Here is a 24,797-nt window from a genome sequence, read left to right as displayed (position 1 = left end):
AAGCTGGCAGAGGGTAGGTTTAGACTACTTCACTGTCAGGGCAGCTAGGATCTGGAACCAACTTCCAAGCGAAGTGGTGCTGGCTCCTACCCTGGGGGTCTTTAAGAGGAGGCTAGATGAACACCTTGCTGGGGTCGTTTGACCCCAGTACTCTTTCTTGGCATGGCAGGGGTCAGACTCTATGATCTGCTCAGGTCCCTTCTGACCCTACAAACTATGAAACTATAAGTGTAACAGAAAAATGAGGCAAACGAAAAAGGAACTGAGGAGCATCTAGGAAAAGAAGCAATATTGCACTTCTTATGTTTTTATCCCACTTCTTATGTTTTTATCCCCTGCCTATGACCTCAGTCAACCTTATGCCCTGTGCATAGCCTTCACTGACCATTTCATCAGTAAGAAGATTGTTACCAGGCAGGTTGAGATGTTTTTGGCAGATTGAGCACCAGTTGATTTCTCCTGGAAGATCCAAAGATAATTTGTTTTTCTCTAATCAACTCAGTAACAACAATAGACCAAATTAAGTCTTTCCATTTATTTGGTTTCTGCAGTCTAGTATTTGCTAAGTGTTCAACTACACTTAGCAAGCACTTGTGGCTTATACTGACAGCTCCCAAGAGATGTCCCATCCAAGTACTAACCAGGCCTGGTCCTACTTAGATTCTAAAATCAACCAAGATCACGCACATTCAGTCCTGTACAGCTGTCTGTTCCCAAGATAATTATCCTTTTCTGGTGTGGAAATAAGGGTCAGTAAACAACAAACAATTGTAAAGTTGAGTTAGACAGTGAAAACAAATAGCAGCTCAGCTGAGACAGAGGTGGCTTTTTTGCTTTTGTATTTGCCAGAAAATTAACAAAAGTATTACTATAAATACATATGTCTTTTTAAGTACAATAATTTTGCTCTTTCAAGGACAGCACGGAAAATATTTGTAGAAACATATATGGGGGAGTACTTAATAGCCCACATGTATTGTAACACATCCAAATACCCAAGCACTTTTGTTGCTCAGATCTGTTCTAAAATTCCCCATGCTCAAATGAACCAGTTATCAAGCGCGATAAGCAAAAACAAGTTTTCTTCAGAAAACATGTTTCAGTGAATTTTCTATTTTTGTGACCTGATACTTCAGTGAAGGTCCTGCAGACTGGTCCCTGCATCAAAGCAAAATTGATTAAAGGATCTGGCCTTCAATGAACTGTTGAGATAGCAAAAAAACCCCAAAAATCCCACATACTTATACACACAACAAACTTCACTGTCCCTCCATCCCACTAGGATGATAAGAAGGTGTGAAATGTTAAGAAAATTCCGTGAGTCATTGAAAAAATATGTATTATTCTTTCAATTACTTTTTTAAGGAATAAAGGGAGAATGAAGCATAGAAAAAGGAGCAGAAAGTCACACAGAGAGAACTGGGGCAAGGCAGCAGATGTTGTAAAAGATCCACTTTCATGTTCCCTGTGCACTAGAAATGTGCAGCCGTATGTTGGCAGAGCAACAGTTAGAGTCCACAGTGAAGCTATATCTTCCACATCTGGAAGCTATTTGGCAGGGTGCAGAGTTCAAATGTTTTCTGTTTCAGCTGGTTTCAGACATACCTTCTAGTGCAGAAGCTGAGCTCAGGACAGTTCAATGCACAGGCTCATTAAGGAGTTGCTATAGCTTTAGCAGTATTCATCTGAGCTCTTATCAGAGGCTCGCAAGGGATATTTTTCTTTTTTCTATATCATGCCAGTAACACTAAGAAATGGGAATGATGATAAAAACCTAGGGAGGAGAGGAGGGAAAGGAGAACGGCACCACAACTGAGTGAAGCCTGGCCCTGTATCAAGAAACAAAATGTACTTGGACTAAATCCAGTGCATGAGTTAACTTGAGTGCAGAGCAAACCATGCAGGAAATAAAAGGTCTGTACTGCACAGTAACATGGAGGGGCACAGCACAAGCCTGATCACTCTTCACAGAAACCCACCACATTCTGTGTCTTCCTTGAAACGGGAAGTACAAAAACCTCTCCCCATCCTGGAAGAATTGACCATTTTATGTCACATGCCTGAAGTAATTCTGCAGCAGAGAAGGAGAAATGGTATGCCTGGGTCTGGGCTGCAAACCATTACGTTGCCCTGGAATGCAAACTATGGGCCTCCCCAGCTGGACAGCACTTGCAGGAGGCAAACTCTCCTTTGAAATGGAATGTCTCCCTGCAGAGTCGGGTTTTCAGCACTACCCCATATTCTACCAGGCTTTGGTTTATAAGCCTTCAGACATAATTTGATTTAAAGGATATCCAATGGATATAGCTGGGTATTTGAACTACTTGATATGCCTGGTTAGGACGTAGCAGCCGAAAGAAACTACCAAGATTCATATTCCCTGCCCTATGCACTTATATAGGTGGCATGGTTATGCCTGAGGAGCTACTAATCTTTGGTGAGAGTTCTGGCATGTCTGGATGCAACTTAGTTCACCATTCATAGAACCACAGAAAAGTAGGGCAGATGATGACCACAGGATGGCATCTAATCCAACCCTCTGTTTGAGGTAGGAACACGCTTAAACTATCAGGCAAGTCTTTCTCTAATTCAGGGATGCTCAACCTCCAGCCCACAGGCTAGATCCAGCCCATGGTACTTTCTAATCTGGCCTGCAGGATGCTCCAGGGATCCAAATATTTGGTGGTTAAAGAGTGGTGGTGCTGCTTCCCCACCACCAAATATCCAGACCCCTGGAGAGCCCTGGGCTCTGTGTGCTGGATTGGGCACTGGATCCCAGCATCCAGGGCTGGCCAGGAACAGTGCCAGGGCCCAAACCCAGCATGCTGAGACAGCAGGGAGTGATACCAAGCCCCTAGGGACCAAACCCAGCCTATGGGGACAGATAGGCCCCAGAGGCCAATCTTGGCACATGGGCTGCTTACAGACATGAAAACAACCCCAGAAGACAGCACTTTACTTTAAGCTTGGTGCACCCCTGCACCAAGTGCAGCACTTGCCCAGAAGAGGCATTGCATTAGTTTGACCCAGTTCACCCAATGTCTGCCTAGATCAGGCACTTGGAGCTTTTTGGTACTTTTATCTCATAGCCGATTGAACCAGTTTTATCTAAAAGCACCAAAAAGTCCCACTGAAATGCCCAACCTATATCGATGCTGAGGAGCTGGATCAAACCAGCGCGCTTCCTCTTCTAGTGAAGCGCAGCTTTGGGGGTTTTTTCACATCTCTCAGCACCCATGGAGACCAGTCCAGCCAGAGGACTAGGCCCACTGCACTCATCTGAGCCACAGGGCCAAGTGGTTGAACACCACTGGTCTAACCTATATTTAAAAACTCTGTAAACAGTCAACTACCTGGCATAATGCCCGAAACATTAAAAACACCCTGTAACTTGCCACAGGTAAAGCAGGAGGTGACGTTGTCGTCAATGTCCTGTCACCACAAGAACAGGAAGTAGTCTGTTAACATACCAACAATCCATCTGATGACTATTTTCAATGTTTGCCAGTATTCTTGAGAATTGTGCGGTAACACAGCAGCTAAATTAGCAAACAGAGAGAGAATGAAGCTTCTCCTCTCCCTCTCTCTGTTGATATCTTGGCCCCACCCTGTGCTGAACACTCAGGTTGCCAGGTAGAAGAACTGCATGTTTTAACACATATAACTACTGTTCAAACAGATCATTAACCTAAGCCAAAAATAAACTTCCATTCTGGCAGACATTAAAATGGAGCCTAGTTATACTGAGTTTTGAGACACTCCAAAGATCATCAGAGTTTTCCCCACATATTAGTTATTAGACATTAGTTAGTTTTCTCAGTTTTACCTCTGATGGATCTCAAATGATATTCAGGACTCTGGAGTGCTACATTAATTAATCTTTGTAATCGTGTAAAGTACTCCAATTTACCAAGTGTCAAGCCTTAATGACTGACTAATTTAGATTTAGAATATTCTGCTCCACCAACTCCACCTTCCAATCCCCGACCTCAACTCACCGCAAGATTAAAACAGTGGAGATAAATGGCCCAATGAAATTGCCAGCATTTGAAGCTGTGCACCAAGATGGTATCATTAAATCACAAACTCAGCTGCAGGAACATTTCACACTACAACACATATCTTGTCATTCTTTCACCTTCAGTTTTCCCTGACTTCACACCATGTTGTGGCCTGCTGTTCTTACTTCCACTCTGCACTCTCAGTTGGGACAATTTTGTAAAAGGATTTGTGTGTTTATACATTTTTTCAAGGTGTATCTTTTTTTTTTTTGGTTGGCTGGTTAGGTATTTTGCCTTGCTTTAGAACTTTTATGGTTACAAATTTCATTGGCCATTCCCTCACCAAACATCTGAACAATCTGGGGGACAGTTTAAAAAGAATGGGAAAGAATAATGACTTAGTAGCTAATGTTTGTGTCTTTACTCTCTCTTCAGTCGAAATACCAAACTAAGGAAACTGCTTCTTTTCAGAAAGACTTTTGTCACAATTTATGCTAGTTCTGTACTTTCCATGGAGAAACATACTTCATGTCATAAAGAGGAGCCCCAGGACCTAACTGGATGGTGGCCAATCTCTTTTGCTAATGGTTTCCAAACTTTAAAAATACTTCAAGTCAAATAAGTTTTAACCAGTCTATATAAACATCGGCCGCTCAAATGGCTTTTATGGCAACCACTTTTGCTATCTTTTTTACTCCTATCAGCTCTAATTTCACTAATCTCACCACACATGATTTATGACCTTTGACACATATTATTTTTTCATAACCATCTCAGGTCTACAAATAACCCTTCTGTAATATAGTCCTACAAATCATGCACAGTGGTCTGCCTCTGGATTGTTTGAACAATCTCATAAAGCAGTGGGGGCCAATGTTTTTGTCAAATGTACAACAAATTAGTCTCATGCCCTCTCCAAGTGCCACTCTGATCCCCTTCCTCTGCCCAATCTGCTGCTTTGCCTTCTGCTCCCTATTCTATACCCCATACTTGGTCTCCACTTCTCTTTCCTGCCCTGTGCTCCTTGTCTGATCTTCTGCTCTGCTTTCTGCTTACAGCCCTATCAACTGCTGTGCTGTCTGTCCCCTGCCTGACCTGCAGAGAGCCGCAAACAGAGAGGCTCCCTGAGCCACTTGTAGCAGTTGTGCCAAAGGTTGGCCATGCCTACCATAACTGATCATATGGCAGTCTGATATACTCCCCCTTAGGGATGCGTCAGCTGGTGCAGCCTAAACCATAGAAGTTAGCTAACAGTGCCTCATAATACACCCCATCCTACCTCCCGCTAGCATGAGTTTTCCTGACCATCCTGAAGGAGAAGCAAATACAGTGAAGATGGGACTGTGTAATTTCTTTCAAACTTCCTCAGAGTCAAGATTTTATAGCACTCAGAAGAAAAATGGAAAGTCCATGGTAATGCAAATATCATGACAAAGACCACCTTCAGAGGACAGCCGTGGCACCACCTAAGGGCCAGTCTGACCCTGTTCTGACCCTTCTGGTCCCTTGACTACCACCCACCATACCTTAATGTTGAATTAATACAAATATGGGAGGCTGCCCTTAAATCTTGGGTGTTTTACTGTGCCCTGTTCATCATTGGGCACTCATGTTCTGGCCCCAGCCTCTACCTGAGCAAGGCACTGCTATTTCTCTCAGCTCTGGGCTCACCCACAAGCATAAACTGCAAGATTCCAACGTAATCTCCTACCCTTCCTTGGGTCTGTATGTTGTAAAACCTTTTCTGGGGGCACAGACTGACGTTACATTTGTTGTGCATTCAGCCCCTTGAAAGCTCTCTATAGCCATGCCCTTACAGAAGTGCTCCTCAGGGCACCCATACCCACTCCAGCACAGGCTGAGCAGACCCCACCCTGAGTTCTCTCCCCTCCCCCACCCCCATTGTGTGGACAGTGCCAGAGCTGGGGGGGCTGAGGCAGGGGCAGGCATGGGGGTAGGGGAGAGAAGCTGTAGACACTCAGCTCCTCAGCTGGATCAGCTCCAAAGTGGAGCTTGATCCCCAGCCCTCCTGACAGAACAGTGAATGCCCGTTGGGTCAGGACGGTAGGTCTAACTCATGGTGCTTTGTGTGAGTCATAGAAAATTAGGGTTGGAAGGGACCTCAGGAGGTCATCTAGTCCGACCCACTGCTCAAGGCAGGGCCATTGCCAAATAGATCATCCCAGCCAAAGCTTTGTCTAGCTGCATCTTACAAACCTCCAAGGATGGAGATTCCACCACCTCTCGGGATAACCTGATCCAGTGTTTTAGTACCTTCGTAGTGAGAACATTCTTCCTAATATCTAACCTAAACTTCCCTTGCTGCAACTTGAGATGGTTGCTCCGTTCTGTCATCTGCCACCACTGAGACCAGTTTAGCTCCATTCTCTTTTAAAACCCCCTTCAGGTAGTTGAAGGCTGAAGGGACTTCAGGAGGTCATCTCCTGAAGCACCATGAGTTAGACTGGGTTAGTCAGCACTCTAGGTTTCAGCTTGTCTGCTGCTCCTCCTGCAGGCAGGATCTCCCATCCTTCACCTGATTGGGCCCTGACTGCCTGGTCTGGCTCAGGACTCAGCTTTTATCTCTCTGATCTCTATCCATTTCCAGTTACATGTCCCGTCCCACCCCTCCCCAGCTCCCTTACTGACCCCAGGTGTCTCTCATTAGCTCACTGACTTGCCTGCTCCTCTCTGATGCCATTTGCACAGCTGAGCTGCTTACTCCATAGCTGACCTAAACTCAGCTGCCTCCATCAGACTGCAGGTCTAGCCTGATGTGCTCCCCTCTTAAAGTAACAGGTGCCTTGGCCTCCCTCTCAAAGAACTTCAGTTGCAAGTAGGTAACTTGTATTACTTCTTTAAGGGTCCTGTTCAGGGCCCAAATCAGTGGTTTTCAAACTTCCTAAAGTCATGGAACCTTTCCATATTCTGTGGGCCACAGAATCCCTACCGCTATCTTAAAAATTTTTAAGTTTTTAAAATTCAAATAAATATATACACGTAATATATTATTTATTCTATTTAGTTTTCTTTATTTGTACAAATCAAAATGATTATGAAAGGATAGATATATACCTATAAGGTACGCTTGCTTTCAATGCAATGGATTGCATCTGTTGCATCCCTGGGGCTGTGTACATCCCAGATGTACCTGAGAGGATCCCCAAACTCATCTGGCCCTCTAACCACCATCTCATGCTACTCATTCATGTGGGCACAAATGACACAGCTCAGAGCAATCCCAGCCAGGTCATGAGTGACTACAGTTCTGGTGGCTGGGCTTAGCGAGCTGGGGGGTCAGGCAGTTTTTTCCTCTATCCTCCTGGTCATGGGCCATGGGCCCTGGAAAGAAAGGTGCATTGTGGAGGTGAACAGAAGACTCCGGTGATGGTGTCGTCATCACGAGGGGTTTGGCTTCTTTGACCACACTCTGCACTTCAGTGAGAAAGGTAGCGAACTTTTGGGAAGGGATGGCCTCCACTTCACCTGGAAAGGGAAGAAGCTCTTCTCAGCCAGAATGGCTGACCTACTCAACAGGGCTTTAAACTAAGATTGCTGGGGGACGGGCAGTCAATAAACAGTTCTAGCTCAGGTCATGCCAATCACAGTAGCAACTGTTTCGATAGCCCAAGGGAACCCACTCTGACAACAGCTCAAGGAAAAGTCACGTCCCATAACACAAGGAAGCCTAGGGCTTCCCATGGCAGGCTCAACTACCTGAACAAAAATGCCAGGAGCTTGGGAAACAAGCAAAAGGAACAGGCTCTTCTCTTGTGCAACAAAGATTATGACCTCTTAGGGATAACAGAGATCTGGTAGGACTCCACCTACAATTGGTCTGTGGGTATAAATGGCCATACCCTATATAAGAGAGACCGTGTTGAAAAGAGGGGTGGGGGTGTAGCTCTCTATGTCAAGGAGCAGTACACCTCCCTACAAACCAGGTTCACTAACCAAGAAGGGTGCCTTGAGACTCTTCTGGGTTAAAATACAGGGAGAGCATGGGGAAGGGGATATAACTGTAGGAGTCTATTACAGACCTCCCAACCAAGAAGAACTGGATTGAGAATTCAATGGGGAACTGGCTGAGGCCACATGCTCCCGAAGTATGATTGTCATGGGGAACTTCAACTTCCTTTACATCTTGTGGGAAGAGCATACAGCCAAATCTGACTGGTCATGTAGCTTTCTCACCTGCATTGATGACCTCTACCTAACATAGAAGGCCTACGGGCCAACTAGGGGAGAGGCACTGCTAGATCTGGTTCTGGCCACAGGGGATGATCTGAGGGATCAAGGGGAAGCTTGCTGACAGCGACCATGAACTGATCACCTTCTCCATCCAATGCAGGGTGGGCAAATCCCTCAGTAAAACAGAAACTTTGGGAAGGCAGACTTTTACAAATGCAGCAGACTGGTCAATCAGGCACTAATAGACCATGGCCCCTTGGGAAGGGGAGTCCATGAGGAATGGCTATTCCTTAAAAAATCAATCCTAGAAGTGCAAGGAAAGTCCTTCCTGTCCCATAGGAAATGCAGTCAGCAGGCAGGAAAGACCCCTTGGCTAAACAGGTAACTGCTGGACCTCCTGAAACTTAAAAGAGAAGCCTACCCCAACTGGAAAATGGGAATCATCACCAAGAAAGACTACTCAACACCTCCCTGCACCTGTAGAAAGCAGTTCAGAAAAGCCAAGGCAGAAACTGAACTCAGACTAGCTGTCAAAATCAAAGACAACAAAATGTCAGATATGTGGGTATTCATAAAAAGAACAAAGTCAACATTGGACCCCTCTGAGATAAAATGGGGCAGCTGATGCCTGACACCCAAGAAAAGGCCAATCTCCTAAACAAATACTTTGCATCAGTTTTCTACCTGCCCAAGGGAGTCACACAGTCTGACAGAACCCAAAACTTCCAGGGAGTGGGAGATGGGCCCATAATTGATGCTGATCAGGTAAAGGAACACTTCAAAAGGCTAGATATCCATAAGTCCACAGGTCCTGATGGAATGCACCCAAGATTCTTGAAGGAACTGGTAGACATCATAGCATGCCCTATGGCAAAGATATCTGAGACTTCATGGTGCTTGGGTGAGGTGCCAGAAGACTGGAAAAGAGTTGACTTGTGATTCCAATCTTCAAAAAGGGAAGGAAGGAAGATCCAGAAAACTACAGGCCAATCAGCCTAACATCTATCCCTGGAAAAATCCTGAGGAAAATCATCAAGGGATCCATCAGCATCAAGGTAACAGAAGACAACCTTCTGAATGCCTGTGAACATAGCTTTGTCGCTGGAAGGTCTTGCCTGACCAGCTTCATCACCTTCTATGACCAGGTAATGTATTGCTTCAGTAAGGGAGACAAGGTTGATGTTACATACCTGGATTTCAAGAAAGCCTTTGACTTGGTCTCCCATGATGTCCTCATGGTTAAGCTCAGGAACTGCAGCCTTGACCCTCTCACAGTCCAGTGGCTCCAGGGTCAGACCCAACAAGTACTAGTTGATGGGAGTAAAGTACAAGGTGACCAGTGGAGTCCCTCAGGGCTCATTTCTTGGGCCCGTACTCTTCAACAGCTTCATTAATGATCTGGATTCAGGCATCAAATGCAGACTGGTAAAGTTCATGGACAACACCAAACTATGGGGGAAGATGGCCACACTAGAAGACAGACTGGGGATACAGACTGACATGGACACCCTTGCAAAGTGGGTGAACCAAAATCAGATGGCATTTAATATAGAGAAGTGCTGGATGCTCCACCTTGGGAGGAACAACCAGCATCATGCTTATAAGCTCAGCAGTGCTACGCGCACTAGCACTACGACCAAAAGAGACTTGAGGGTCCTGGTTGACCACAAGATGAACACAAGCCACCAATGCAATGCCATGGACAGCAAAGCTAACCAAAGTCTGGCAAGCATCCATCGATGCATCTCTAGCAAAACCAGGGATGCCTTCCTCTTGCTTTACTTGGCTTTTACTCGCAACTGGATTAGTGCATCCAGTTTGGGGCTTCCTGGTTCAGGAGGGATGTGCATAAGTTTGAGATAGTCCAGAGGAGAGCCACCCAAAGAGAGGAAACCTTAGGAGGAGAGGCTGAGGGATGTGGGACTCTTCACCCTGGAGAAGAGAAGGCTCAGGGGTGACTTGGTGGCAACTTATAAGTACATAAGGGGGGTGCATCAGGATCTGGAAGAACAGTAGTTTACCAGAGCTCTTCAAGAAATAACAAGCTCCAACTGTCACAAAGTCCTAGAAGGCCAATTTAGATTGAACATAAGGAAAAGCTTCTTCACAGTCCAAGTGCCCAGAGTCTGAAATGGACTCTCCTTTGGGGGTGGTGCAAGCACCTACTCTGGACTCATTGAAAAGGCATTTGAATGTTTATCTTGATGGGATAATTTTATCTCTGCAGACTTCCTGTCTACGGTAGGGGGCTGGACTCAATGATCTCATGAGATCCCTTCCAGCCCCCAACATCTATAAAATCTTTAAATATATGGATGTGCCTGTCTTCCTTCACAGAAGTTTTAGATGTTTGGCATGATGGTTGACAACTGTAGGCATATATCTGGTTTTGCTCCTAGCTTATTCCAATGTTTATTCTTTGTAGCAGCACATAATGAGAAACCTCTCACATATATACGTAGTAGCAAATGACATGAGATATCTCACTGCATGGTAAACAATTTCAGGATGCTGGTTCAAAAGTTGTAACTACAAATTCAACAAAGATGTTGATGGAAATAGTGACTTAAGAGGATAGTCCATTCAAATGTCAATGAGCTGCTCATGCTCCTTCAAGGGTAATTCGTGTGAGCTGGTTGACAGAGATTCATTGAATGGAATGCACAGCCAAGCCAAGGAGTCAGTCATTGCTGGAAAATATTCCCTAAGAGTTGTTGCTAGATCAGACACATGTTGAATTATGCAATACTTAAGGTCTTTATCTAGTTCAATGTCATTAGTAGTCAAACATCATGAAGGGAGAGGAAACAGTGAAGATTGCTTCTTAATGCATAGGGGCCAGGAACCTCCAGCTTTGCTCCCAACTGGAGAATCAGCACACGCCAGCTGAACTCCCCAGCTTTAGCTGTAGCCAACACCCGGTGCCTTTGGGGAAGCTTAAAAACACCCTGATACATGTAGCAGAAAAAAAAATGGAGGGGAGGGAGTGGGGAGCAACAAGCAAAGCCCAGCAGTCTGGGAAATATCCATGGTAGAAAATAGCATAGCTACACCTAGATCATCCCCAACCAGTGGACTATCCAACCTCTTCTTGAATACCTCCAGATAGAGAAGGCTTTAAAAGACTTTATACATTCTTTATCTTATTTATCTTAATAGCAGTATTAAAATAATAAAGGTCTCTTAACATCTAAATTACATAATATTGTGAATGTGAGCTTCAGGATGAAAAAAAAAACATCCAATTGTTAGGATGAAGCACAACCTTAGCCCTAAGAAAGACAGTGAATAGAAGGTCTAACAGGGTTCATCTATACATGCAATTAATGCACCTGAATTTTCTGAGCAGAAAATTCAGGCACATTGAACTGCACCTAGGCACACATCTGAACATGTGCACATTGGGAGAAAATGTACTCCTGATGGGAGAAGTTACGTCCAGGGCTGCTTCTGCCCTGCTCTCTCCCCATTGCAGCAGCCAGGGGGAGCTCCAGGCTTCTCTGGGTGCCACCCCTGGGGTTGGCCGGGGACATAGGTTCCAGTCCTAATCTCCACAGGAAAGGAGAAGCCATCCCAGCTCTTGGGACAGCTGCTTCCCAGCTGCATGGTGATCAGGACCAGTCCTGCCTGATCTCCACAGGGCAGGGAGAGGTGTTCTGACTCTGGGAGCAGCTATCTCCTAGCCAGGCAGCAATCCAGGCTGGCCCAGATTGCTGCACGGCTGTGAGACTGCTGCCACCAGATCCGGGACAGCTGTCCCCCTCCCCCCCCCGCAAAGATAGGGGCAAGCCCCAATCGCCACATGGCTGGGAGGAAGCTGCCCTACAGCCAAGACAGCTCCCCCTGCCCCACAAAAATCGGGGCTTAGCCAAGCAACAGTGGCCCCTTGCTATCTGGGAGCAATCCCAGTCAGAGTCTACAAGTACACTTCAGGCAAGCGATCCCAGTCAGGGTCTACAAGTGCCATTTTGCTAGTACCTGTATATATTAGTATTAGCAACCAGTACATTAAACTAATTTAAAGTAAAGTCATTGACGTATATGTGTAGATGGTGACACTATACTGTGCATTAGATTATATTAGTCTAATGCACAGTAAAATGTCTCATGCATCCACAGTGTTGGGAGCATCTCTTCAGAGTCAGTTGGTACAGACTCTTGTGCTATGAGGGCCTCATTTATGCAATGTTAATTAATCAAGCAGACTTCTGCTTCAGCACTTCTGATTGAGATCTGAAATAAAACACTCAGGGCACATCTACACAAGACAGTATGGTGCCGTAGCAACGTGCTATGACACCATAGTGTTCATTGGCAAAAACCATGATGCCACCATTACATGGCCATAGCAACGCTCTATAATGAGCAAGCTCCCTCATTATAGAATGTTGCTACAATGACATAGTAGCCAAAAATAACCATATGCGACCGGCACAGTACAGTGTGGACTGTTACTACGCCATCTTTTAGTACTTCCAAAAGGAAGTACTAAATAATGATTCAGTATTAAAGGCACCATACAGCCATGTGTAGATGTGCCATCAGAGAAAGACCACTGCATGACCCAGATTTAACTTTTGATAATGAAGCAGTCAGACACCATGTGTCCCCGGAGGCTGGGGGGGCACGGCAAGCTCCTGCAGGTGGTGGCAGCACTGTCAGCAGTGGGAGCATGTTGGTGGCAAGTGGGGAGCTCCTGCAGGCAGCTGCAGCACTGCCGGTGGTGGGAGGGGGATGGCGAGTGCTGACCAGTGGTCAGTCACCACCTGCAGATGACACCGCTGCTGTCAGTGGCAGCAGAGTAGTTTAGGTTACCTATGACAACCATATCACTCCACTGTACAGCCTCTGAGAGCTGTCTGAAGAATTCCAGGTCTAGCTCATCCTCCTGGTGTTGTGGTCTATAGTAGACCCCAATACCAAGTCCCTTTCCGCCCAACCCACTTGTATCCTGACCCACAATACCTCAGTTTAGCCCTCCTCTGATCCCATCTTGGGTATAGAGGATGTATATTGTTCCTTAACCTAGAGAGCAATACCCGCCCCATCTTCCTCCATTCTGTCCCATCTGTGCAACCTGTAACCCTCAACCCTGTAACCCTCAATGCCTACTGCCCAATTGTGAGTAGGGTCCCATTAGGTTTCAGCTAGTCCAACCAGGTCGAGGTTGTTGCTTGCAAGAGGAGTGCAAGTTCCTTCTACTTGTTCCCCATGCTGCTAGCATTAGTATAGAGACATTTAAACCCCGCAGTGGGTGCCCTTGGTACCCCTCTGTCCTTATGTTTACCAGGCCCTTAGTGCTTACCCGGACTGATCCAATGCATTGCTCGTTGCTCACTGATCCTTGGTTCTCCTTCCCCATCTCCTAACTAACCTAGTTTAAAGCCCTTCGGAGATCATCCAACTTGTAAGAGAACAGACTCTTACCTTTAGAAGAGAGATGAAGACCATCTTATCCAAAGACATATCTGCTTTGGAACCAGATCCAAGATCTGAGACCAGTCTTTCTTGTCTTGCAACTTTCTATTTAGACCCAGAAGTGGCTTTTTTCCTTGAGATGGTGTTGGACAGAAATGGTGTTGGACTAAAATTCTTTAGTGGTGTCGGACACAAATGGCTTTGTAGCCAAAGCTTCTTGAAACAAAGTTCATAATCTGATCCAGCACTCCTTACATGTCCATAGAGTAAAGGTGCAGCAGACAGATTCTCAAAGGAAAGTTGACCCCACCAAAGCAGACAAATATCTACTATAAATGTCTGGTGCTTGGCAGACCACTGGGCAACATCCATAGCTTTTAGAGTTAGGTCAACAGTCAAAACCAAAGACTGCTCCAGCCAAAGAATATGAACTCTGAACTACTAGCTAACCTATCCTAAGAGTAAAAGCTCAGTATATACCATAAACTGCTTTTAAATTAAGGGACTACAATTGCTAAACAAAAAAACTAGTCCAAAGGACCTGAAGAAATCTATGTCCATTTGCTGCCACTGCAGTTGAAAGGAACTCAGGTGGAAGAGGGCACCACTTCTTTTTTGACCCCCCGCCCCCACCACCACAACATTCAGGACCAGGGAGAGGATATACAGGAAGAGTTTGTAAGTGCTTGCAGGGGCACAGCTATGGGAAAGTCCTACCATTTGAGCTGCACTGACTGGCATATTGCATGAGTGGGAATATGTGAAGTCCAACTTAAAGAACCACCCAATGTTCTGTTTGCTTTTCTAATTGCTGCCAGGCATTGGCTGATGGCTTTAAATTTATATCCACTGTGAGTACCAGATCATTCTCCTTTCAGTGTCATGCAGACTGTTTCCATTTAAAGCATGACTCCCTTTGTTATTGTTTAACCTAGTTCTCAGTAATTTAAATTTTTCCACATTAAATTATATTACACCACCCTTGATGAACTGTCCAGAATCCTGCTTCTTTACCTCAGCTTTTGCCCATTGTTCCAGACACAGATGATTGGATGTGATTTGCTACGCAGGTCAGAGATTTGCTACATAGGCCATCGGTGTTGCTAGAGAGGTCAGAGAGTTTTCTGTGATACCTGAGCCACTCCCTCTCGTGTCAGTCTTTCCATGCAGCTTCCAGAGCTCTCAGACACTGCCAGGCCAAGAAGGCAAAGCAGCAGCCAGGTACACAGACCATCTCCTGTATGGCAGTACAGAACAACAAACTTTAAATCCCTGAGTTGGCCTGAAGAAAGCTCTGTATCCATTTATATGACACCAACAATGGACATTAAGGAGTTTTATGAAGAAATTTCACTCACTCCTGTTTTAGATGACCCAGAAAAGCCAGGAGAATTTTCTTTGGCAAACAGTAATTCCACCCAAAAATGCAGGGCTTTTTTTCCGGGGAAGGGCTAGGGGAGATTGAAGGATTGGGGGGTGAAACAATTTGTGAACTCAGGCCAAATTCAGCAGATATTCCTCAAAAAGTGAGGAAAACTTTTGAAAATGTTGAAACATTTTGTTTTGACATTTTTAGACTAACACATTTCAGTTCAGAAATGCTGATATATTCTTGTAAGCAATTTTAAATGAAATGTTTTGATTTTTCATTTGGAAATTGGTTTAATAAAAAGGAGAAAAGATTTAAAAAATTAAATAATCAAGAGGTGATTAAATGATCAAACATGTTTCATTTTGGCTGTGAGGATGCTTTTTCTCCCCTATTTCACATAGAAAACCAACACAAACTTTTTTTTCTGGTTTTCAGATATCTCCATCCTGGAACACATTTGCTTTCTATTCTTTCTTTTATTATTGTTCATGCTAATGTGATGGCCATAAGCTCCAATAATCAAGATCAGAGATCTCCCCTTGTGACCCTGTACAAAAATATACAACCCTGCCCTGAAGAGGTTACAGTCTAATCTGAAGCAAAGCATGGCCAAGCAGGAAGAAAGGAAGACTGCTGTGAGCACAAAGGTTGTGCTCATTCCATAGGTTAGTTATGCCCCTGATTAATTTCATTTTTTTATGCTGTGACAGCAACCACTGTTTATCCCTAATATGACCACCTGGCCTCTCACTTGTAGAAGTCTCGAAGGAGATCTGGAAGAGAGATCTGCAAGCTGAGAACCTTATGGATCAGTTCAGATGGGGCATTCAAAAGTTAGCTCTGACTTCTGGGTTTTTATGTATCCTTCTAATCACTTTAGGAACTGTAGAGGAAAGATAAATTGAGAGCAAAAAAGTTGTGCAAAACTGCCCGTTCTCTCTTAGTGTAGCCACCCCAGGTCCTGAATAAAGTATTCCTAGTAATAGGGAAGAGAGAGAAAGCTGGAGTAAAATGAATATGAAGAGGATTTGATTGTTAGCATGAGACTTCATCAGAACACTGAAACACTCCCTGGATCTCTAGCTCTCAAGCTAATTTAACACAGCCTGTGCCACATAGTATCAACACAGGTTTGGCTAAGGGCGTAAAAATCCATTTAATGAAAAATCACAATATTTTGACACTTTTTTTTCAGTCTTCATTAGAACAAAAATTAGACCACAAAATTAGATTAAATTTTTCAAGAATCAGACACCCACTCCCAAGAATAGAGGTTAGGGCCATCACCTGTGATGGCAGAGATCCATACATTCAAGTACCTGCTTTGCCTGATTCAAAACACAAACTTAGCTAATTCACCCACACATTCCAGATGAGTGCCCTAAGCAGTGAACTATCAAGTTTGTTCCTCTTTGCATAAATAATTAAGCATTCATTAGGAGACAGAAAGTTTGCTTCTTTCAGTGAAACATTTCATCACACACTTCCCAGCCCACTCTCACTGTCACACAGAGCCTCCCCCAATTCCAGCCTAGGTTTAGAAGTGCAGAAAGGAGCTGCTGATTAGACCTGTGTGAAGCAGCAAGTATTCACTTTGGATTTAGATTCAGCTGATTCAGAGAGACAGTGATTCAGTTTGGTGATATGAATTACTGTCTCAATTCAATTTGGCCGATTCGGATTCAGAGATTTGGTGCCGATTCAGCCATAGACTGTAATGAGGAATCACTAAAATACCTATAACTTTGTCATTTTTTTGCAGATTTGAATTAAAACAGCAGGGATGATAGCCCCTTCTGGGGGCGTGAAGCCTGCCAAGTTTTGAGGAAATAGGTATAGGAGTTTCTGTGAAAATGCACCTCAAGTTTCTGAAAGCAAATTAAAAAAGCAAATAGGTGTGGAGCAAGGAGGGTGGTGTTCACTTGGTCTGCAGGTGGAGCTTGGGGATCCCCAGCAGCGGGAGGTTCACCTTCAGGAACACCACCAGCTCCACCAAACCAGGATCCAAGCAGGTGCGGTGGGGTGTCAACATCCCCAGCAATGCTGAATACCCTCTCACTTCAAACCCTGGTCAGCGGACAGGAGTTCCCAGGCAACTGTGGCCAGATCCTGCCACACCTGGTTACAGGTTGCCCAATAGGCCGAGCCACAGTGCAGCAGCTCCACGTCCTCGGTGAGACAGGCAGCCACCAAGGTCTCCATACTACCTGCCTGATGGTGGGGTCTGGTGCCTCTGGATCCCAACATTGAAGCCATGCCCTTGGCCCACATTGGCAGCACCTGGGGTGGAGGCTCATGGTTGGAGTGCTGGCTCAGGAAAATGGATCGCCCTCTTCCACATCCCCCCGCTTCTGCCCTTCTGCCTCCTTGACACTGTTCACCAGCACCTTCGTCCAGTGATCAAGGGTTTTGCTGCTGCAGATGCTCCCCTTCGCCCTTAGGTCACACATGCCTGCCAGCATGTGGACAGTACTGGACCACAACAGATCCAGCCGTTTTTTGATGCCCTCCTTCAGCTGCTTCACCAGTGCCTGTACCTCTGGTGAAAGCAGCTTGTCCCAGCCAGGAACATCGATCCCCTGGAACTTCTCCATTTCATTCTCTAGTTCCTTTACTACGGGGATCACCTGATTGCTACAATCCAGCCTGTGGACTGGTCCCATGCAACTCATCTGATCCATAGGGCCAAATAAGTTTGACATCCCTGTGCTAAACTATACAAGGCAAACGTATTTAATCTTTTTTTCATAGGAAAAGGTCTCCAGTGATCTCAGTGACCCTTCTTTGAATTTATTCCAATTTAATTTAATCTTTTTTTGAGTACTGGTGACCAGACCTGCACACTGTATTCTAAAAAGGGTTTTACCAGTGACATAAGTACCTCTTTGTCTAAATAGGGTCTTCTAAATTCTAAATAGGGTCTTACAATGATATAAGTACCTCTTTGTCTCCACTACACATATGCCTAAGATTGTGGTAGTCTTTTTCACAGCTGTGTCATGCTGATAGCTCATGAGCATCCCACAATAAACAATTCCTCCCATCTTCCTCAGATGTCTCCAGTCTATGTACCCCCATCCTATAGTCGAAGTCCTTTTTATTGATTCCTAAGTAGCTGGTTTGGCATTTCATACTGATAATTTAATTCTACTTCTTACCTTTATTCCACAAAATTATCTAAATCTTCCTGTATAATCATCCATCTCAGCAGAATAAGACAGGAATGGTTTTCAGACTTGTCTTATTAGGCATCCACATTAATAATCTGAACAAAGGAGTACAGATATTTGCATCTGAAACTGGAAGGAGTTGCAAACAGCAATAAGACAAGAAAACAAAGCAAAAGTATTTGGAAAATGTTGTTTTTCTTCTTCTGTAATTCATTTTGGGGTGGCTATAGTCCCCCCCAAGCCCTTCCCTAGCACCACCTCTGCCGGCAGAGCACATGGCAAGACACAGAACAGCTCCACAGCCAGGCTGGGATCGTGCAGTGGTGACAGCATGTAGGGGTGTGTGAAACAGCTATGTCTCATTTCAATTTCAGATTTGGCCAGTTTCAAGGACAGTGATTTGTTTCTGTGTTTCAGATCACTGCTCCTTTTTGATTCGGCCAAATCTGTTTTGGGGTTTCGACGCTGTTTCGGAGATTCAGATCGGTCGGTGAGAGACAGGCACAGCCGGGTGGCTGCAGGTTCTCCCATGACTCTTCTGGCTTTACCTGCTTCTCCCCTCATGGGGGGAGCTGCAGGAGAAGCTCCCATGGCTGCCCTGCTTGGCCCCATCCCCTGCCCAGCCGGTCACAGCCTAGTCCCAGCACTTTAAAAAAAAGCGAAAAAAAAAAGCCCAACGCTCACCAGCTCTGGCAATGGCAATTAGGGCCTCTGAGGTCTTGTGGCAGAGCACCTCTGTGCAGTATGGGGCAGTGTGGGGCACCAGGGATTCCCCACTCCCACTTGGCACCCGCACTGCAGCTGTCGCATCATGTTGGCTCAGCACGGCTCATCAGGGCACCGCATGGTGTCTAGGAGCTGGGGCAGCTCCAGCAGTCAGGCAGAGCCCAGCACCACTCAGCTGCAGTGGCCCCAGCTCCCAGATAACGCGCAACACCCTGCCAAGCCACACTGCACCCTATGTTTCATATAGTTTCATTTCATTTCAGAGGTGTTTCGGCACCTTCTGTTTCACTTTGGATTCAGTGTGCGAAAATTTCGTACAGCCCTAACAGCATGGTCTGGAGCGGAGGCAGAGCCGCAATCTGCAGCCTGCATGCCCCAGGCAGAGGTGCAGGCAGCAGATCGTGGCTCTGTCCCAGCTCTGCCACTCTGTCACCACTGCAAGGAGCTGGGGCAGAGCTGTAATCCACTGCCTGCACACCCCTCCCCAGGGAATGCAAGCTGCAGATTGCAGCTCTGCCCCAGCTCCGGACGACACATCATCGCTGCAAGATCCCAGCCCAGCTACAGAGCAGCTCCGCACCCCGCTGCATGCCCTGCCAGGACTTCTAGGCCTGGTCTCCATGGAAACCCAGGCCTCACGCTATCACAGCACAGCTGCTGCTGAGGTCTTCGTGCAGGCAGGGTCTGCTGGGAAATGGAGTCCAGCCACCAGCCAGATCTGCCATTTTTCCCACCCCGAACTATAATTTTTTTGTTTAAGTCACCTATTACAAAAAAGCCCCAAATAAACAACCTCCAAAAAAAACAAACCCCAAAACCCACAACTCTGAAAAAATTAAAGTGACTTTTTAAAAAAACAAGGCCAATTTCATTTATTATAAGTGGACTTCAGAACCTTGGTCCTAGCACCAACACTGGATCCAAACCAAGTCATTCCAGCCTGCTTCCACAAAAAAAGTTGTCAACTATCAAGCTAGCCTATGTCAAGCTACCTCTTTGTGATCATGTGAGGGACTTGTTATACCTTATGCTTGAGCTGCACAAATGTTGATCAGTGTTAGTGCTAGTTTGGAGCAGTCACACTCTTAGTTTAGAAACCTTCTGTGACTGTCCCCCACCTGCAGAGCTGTGACTTGCTACTAGAGACCTGGTGAGCAGGGGCAGGATTGGGAGCTGTAGCTGTGAGTTTCCACTAGTGGACTGGTGAGCCACAACAGGCTTCTATCCCTGCTGTACAGGCAGAGAGTATGAGAGATCCTGGGATACTGAAGGACTTCAACTTGGGGCACATCTGTGGGTTGTGGCCACATCTTAATGGAACAGGAGCTGAGTAGTGCGGATCAGAAATAATCCTACCCTGGAGTGGCATAACTTTGAGCTGCATAATGAGTGCTTAAAACCACTTTAAAGTGTTAATATGTGGATAATCAAGGGGTTAAGAGCTCCAGGAGCCACCCAATATTGCCATGCAATAAGGCCCTTATTTTAGAAGCTCATGCTATGCAATGAGCCGATCAAGACAACTGTGACTTCTCTTGCTCCCCTTCCACTAAATTCTTTCTGTTAAGGAGAAGCTTTTGATTGTAATATTAACAAATCAGTTATAGAGAATGAAGAAGTGGCACTCACTCTCTGAAACTGCACTAATCTGGCTCACAATCTGACTAGGTTTTTTCAGTACTAATCCTGTCATGCCTCTGAGGAAGTATTCTTTGAATACCCAGTACCTGAGTGGCAGTGTCCACAGCAACAATCTCAGTAAAAATGGTAACAGTCTTACCTACATCAACGACTAGGCCATAAGTATTACAAATGCCATGGTCTTAAACTGCCTATTCTAAAAGAAAAATTACAGGAGATAAAAGTCATATCCTAATGCAGATCCAAAGGAATTTGCAAAACAGGCCCTTGTAATTTCTGGACTCATTTTTCCCTTTGGTTAGAGCTGTCTGCTAAGACATTTTAGGAATTTTTAATCCTTGTGTCTAGCTTCCTAACTATATGGTACAAACCTATGCTCAGTTCAAAGTAATGAGTGATACAATGCTCCTGCGAAAGATGTCCTTTCCGTTGTCTTCACTATGCAAAGGGATGATTTCACCAGGGATGATCTTGCTTTGAGCAGGGAGCTAGACTTAACTTCTGAGATCCCTTGCAGCCCTACCTTTCTATGCTCCTTTGCAGGAACTGGAAAGAAAGAGCTATAATGCTCAAGTTTTCAAGCTGGCCTATGCAAGAGATGGAAGTTCCACTGTGTAAAGGATTTTCAGATTTCAAAACATGGTTATAATCCTGGTAGAAGCAAAAAAGCCAAAACGTCCAAATTCTTCATATGTTGCAGGATTGTTGGTTGTAGCCATGTTGGACACAGGCAGGAAGGAGGGTGTTAGTGCCCAAAAACTTGCAAAGAACTTTTTTCCAACTATTTAGATGGTCTAATAAAAAATATTCCAAAGAACATCTAGCCAAAGAACCTTGCCTGCCAAATTCTTCATAAAAATAATCCGAATTAACAGTTCATCCTCAGTCATTCCAAACAGGTAATTTCCACATTAATGCATTATTACATATAGTAATTTTTTTAAAAGTTCCATCATGAAAACACAAATATTTCAGTAAGAAAAGATTCCAAGAGGAGGTTTATCCACTGACTGAAATTTCCCCCCTCGGTTTTTTTTCAAAATGAATTTCCAACAAAATCTACCTGATTTTGCAAAATATTTGGCTTTCCATGGAACTATATATTTCAAGGGAATGTAGTTCCACTGAAGTCTCTCCAACCATCTGTGCTTCCAAGCCCCCCAGAATACAGAGGCTTTCAATTTTCTGTATAAGAAAAACTGTGAAATGAAACCAAGGCCAGGAGCTTCATATTTCATACCAGTGGTATTTCATACCATTAACCATACAAGTTAATATTGCCTTAGCCCCAGATAGACGCTTGTGTATGTAGCAGAATTAAATTTTTAGGCAAACAGCTCAAGAAAATATTATTCCTGAAAGCACATTCTGCTTTGATTAAAGCACGACCAAAGAAGTCATTAGCAATTAACAGCCTGCAAATCCCTCCGTCTCTGTGCAACCTACTGTGTATGGGGCACACAGGCACACATCCGTAGGCCCAACCTCGAATCTGCAACATTTATCATCTACCACTGGTTGTTTATAAGCCAGCCCTTGCTTATCTGCCCCTCTACTGAGAAAAAACACCAAAGCCACATCCCTTCTACTGCTATTCTTAGCTTTTTGTTTTCCCCCAGCAGTGCTATGTCATTTCATATTTCACCAAAGAAACAGACTGAGTGAAAATAAATTTCCAAAGCAAAAAGTGGCATCCAGCAAGTTTCCAAAAAGTACAGTCTGATACTAATCTTCATTTGGCTATACTGCACAACACACAGAGGCATTGTCAGATGAACAACAGCCCCAAAACTGTGTATACTCAAACAAGAAAGAGCTAAGTTCAGAACTAAGGTTAGAAGCCTTAGAGATGGTGATATTCTAAGTTTCACATAGTAATCACGGATCAGAACCTGACTTTGATTGGCTGTAAATGTATGATCTTGTATTCACATACACAAGCTTTATTTTTCCTTTTTTGTAAGTTTTAGAAGAAGCAGAAGTTTCAGTGTACTATTATTAGGCATGTGTATTGTTCCAAGGCATTTGAAGTCCAAGTGTCTTGTGCAATGCTACCACAGAGCCACCATTATTCCTTGTTAAGTAAGAGCTACAAGAAGTTCTTGTGGGTTATTCCTTCAAACATTAAACACAATTATAGCATTAAAAAGATCAATGTACATTTTTTAAAAGGTATTTTTCTCCCATTGATTGTTTTTGTCTGGCTTTCTGCCAGATGGCCTATCTGCCGAAAATCTGACAATAACTTTTGGGTATCCAGAAAGTGCCTTGATTAATTGCTCCACAGAGACTGACTGAAATGCTTCTTGAATTCAATCCATACATGGAAACAAAGGATAAAAACACCTGATAAGTCCACGTATGAATAACAAGAGAACTGGTCATATCTTTTGATGAATTGACCAGAGATTACTGGGTCAATTCCTTTCTCAGGAATTCAATCCGATCTTAAAAGTAATTCTCAGTTCATATTTATATTTCACTAGCAATTGGAGCTTTCATTCAACATTAGGGTCCCACTGTACTAGTGGCTGTCATAAAGCATTTCTTGTCTCATACAAAATAAAGTGTTGCAACTGTGATGGTCTAGAGCAGGGGTTTCAAACTCACCTTGCTCTGCATGTTAGATCCAGATCATGGAACCAGTGACATAACTTGCAGGATGAACAGGGAACCAGCCTCAGCCCTGTGCTGCCCCTACCTGGCCATCAGAGCTGCACAGGGCAATGTTGCACTAGGCAGCATATGGGGAGCGGGGAGACAAGAAATGAGTGGAGCAAGCAGAATGGTGGCTCCCCCCCACCTCCCGGAGCTCTTTCCTCCAGGAAGCCTTTGTCAGAGCAGAAAGCCCAGAGCCCATATGTGGAGGAGGCAGGAAGGGAACAAAATGAGGCCCCCAGGGTCATCTCCCAGGCACTCAGGGATCTTGCTACCGCCCTGCACAGGGCTCCATGTGAGCCATATCTGGTCACAGCAGTAGGGCAAGTGATAGCGGCAGCAGTTAATACAGCCATCACTCACCCCTTGCCACTGACATGTATTTCCAAGGGGCTCCATACCCTAGATTTCTTCAGCAGGCCCCACACCCAAATTCCCAGCCCTTCTAACAGCCCCGTGGACCTCATGACCTAGTTATGGGGGCCAGATACAATCCACAGGCTGCAAGTTTGACATGCCTAGTATAGGGAACATGTGAGGAGTAAGGTGTGAAGTTCCTGCTTGAGTAACCAAATCAGTTGTGCAAGACTCAGACTCCTGCCCTACAGCCCTTGTAACTGGATCAGTCATACCTAAACTAATCAAGGCCAGCAGACCCTCCAGCCTTTTCCTCTGATTGGTTCTGGGGCTGCTTTTGGGAAACTCCTCTAGCACCTGGGACTTGCTGCACAACCTACTGGTCTCTAGTCCCTGAGCAGTTTCTGTCCTGGCAACATCTCTGGTTTTCCTAGTTCCTGATCCTACTTTAGGCTTGCTCCTGGATTTGGATTTCCATGCAGATCTGGCTCCTGACCCTGGTTTGGAACTCACCTTCTGAATTGTCCCTTGGATTTAGTAACTAGGTTTCTGATTCCTGGATCCTGGCCCTAACCCAGTATATGGTTTCTGACTTGTGGATTCTGACCCAATCCCTGCAATCCCTAGTCCCACTCTCAGCTCTACACACCAGGCTGGTCCTGGTGGACCATGACGTCAGGTTTGTTTGGTAATATCTTTTATCAAGCTAACTGTATCATTGGGAGAGATGTTAAACAGCTGGTCCAATAAAAGGCCAAACAATCCTTGCTTCAGTTGAAACGAGACATAAAAAGTGTAAACAAACCATGGGAGGGAGAGGCAAATTGAAGGCAGGATAAGGTTAGCAGAGAGATGATCTAATGCTTCCATTTTAGTCACTATACAACTATGATGACAGATCACTTAAAAGATCAAATACTTTGTGGGCAGGGGGGTTAAAAAACAGGGTGGGAGGCAATTAGGAAAAGAAAGATGTCTCCATGGCTAGGGAGCACTTCTCTAGGATCTCAAAGGTGTAGGTCCAATTCTTAACTCCTGAGAAAGCCATGTAGTCTCTGTTTCTCTGTACCCTAACCATAACTTGAGAGATATAGTCATTTTGTATTGCATGGAGCTGTCGTGAGACTAAATATGTCAAAGACTGTTAAGTGTTATGTTCTTTTTTTATGTTTTCATAGAATCATAGAAGTCGGGCCAGAAGGGACCTTGTAGATCTTCAAGTCTGACCCCCTGCCTGGGCAGGAGAAAAACTGGGCTCAAATG

Source organism: Crocodylus porosus, unplaced genomic scaffold, assembly GCF_001723895.1.
Source record: "Crocodylus porosus isolate Cpor-Errol unplaced genomic scaffold, CroPor_comp1, whole genome shotgun sequence".
Lineage (NCBI taxonomy): Eukaryota > Metazoa > Chordata > Crocodylia > Crocodylidae > Crocodylus > Crocodylus porosus.
The sequence above is the reverse complement of the archived record's forward strand: the minus strand, read 5'-3'. Positions refer to the sequence as shown.